This window comes from Suncus etruscus, chromosome 7, assembly GCF_024139225.1.
Source record: "Suncus etruscus isolate mSunEtr1 chromosome 7, mSunEtr1.pri.cur, whole genome shotgun sequence".
Classification (NCBI taxonomy): domain Eukaryota; kingdom Metazoa; phylum Chordata; class Mammalia; order Eulipotyphla; family Soricidae; genus Suncus; species Suncus etruscus.
In genome coordinates, this window is record NC_064854.1 from 102,106,941 (window position 1) to 102,107,997 (window position 1,057).

The window sequence follows — 1,057 nt, forward strand, 5'->3', positions numbered from 1 at the left end:
CAGTGGTTCTCAAATAGAGGGGCGCGCAGTAAAGGGGGGTGCGTTAGATTTCGGCAAACACTGTCATAACAAGCTAAGCCCCTTGTTTATGTCTCTGTATGCCTCTGGAGCTGAGAATTGCTGTGTCCTGCTTCAAACCCCGCTTCGAACAGCTATGCATTGCAAAACATGCTCATTGTAGCCATTAATCCAGACATCATCTCTGATTCAAAAATCAGCTCACATTATTTTTTATATTTTTGTTTTGCAGGTTAAAGTGTTTTTTTAATAAAGATACTATTTACAGTTGCGCAGGGGGCACGTAAAATATTTTCTTCTTCCTAGGGGGGCATGACAGAAAATAATTGAGAAGCACTGAACTAAGTGCTTCAATGAATAGTGGTGTGAATATTCTAAATGAGTATTTTTGTTTTTTAAGGGATAATACCATAATGGAGGTGCTGAACTATAGGTCAGTTCAAGTTTTCCTTTTCTGAGAAATCTTCAGTCTATTTTCTTTTCTTCTCAATTAAAATAAATTATTTCTTCACAAGCAATTTTGAATCACCAACTGTTCAGAACATAGCCTACTAGTTATTAAATATGCAAAGATGAGTAACATATAGTATATTTTCAGTATATAGAAACTACTAAGAAGACTTATAAAGATAACTCCATTACCTTTTATTTCAATTTAGCTGAATCAACATTTTAAAAAAGCTTAGTAAATAAAGAAGATGTAATTGTTACCATTTGAAACTTTTTTAAATTTTATTTTATTGAAACCATTGTGATTTTCAAAGACCTTCAGAGTTGGGTTTCAGACACACAATGAATCAGAGAGAATTCCATCACCAGTGTAGATCTCCTTCCACCATGTTTCCAGAGTGTTTTCCAATTATCACTCCTTATTCCCAAGCCTGCAAGTAAATAGGCCAATTTTAAGTTTAGATGGTTAAGGTTTGTATCTCTTGTTTCCATGATGTTGACTTTGGCTTGAATATTTATTTTCATCCTTTCTTTTTAATCTCCACCAATGCACCTGAGACCACTCACTTGATCCCTGAAACCATCCTTT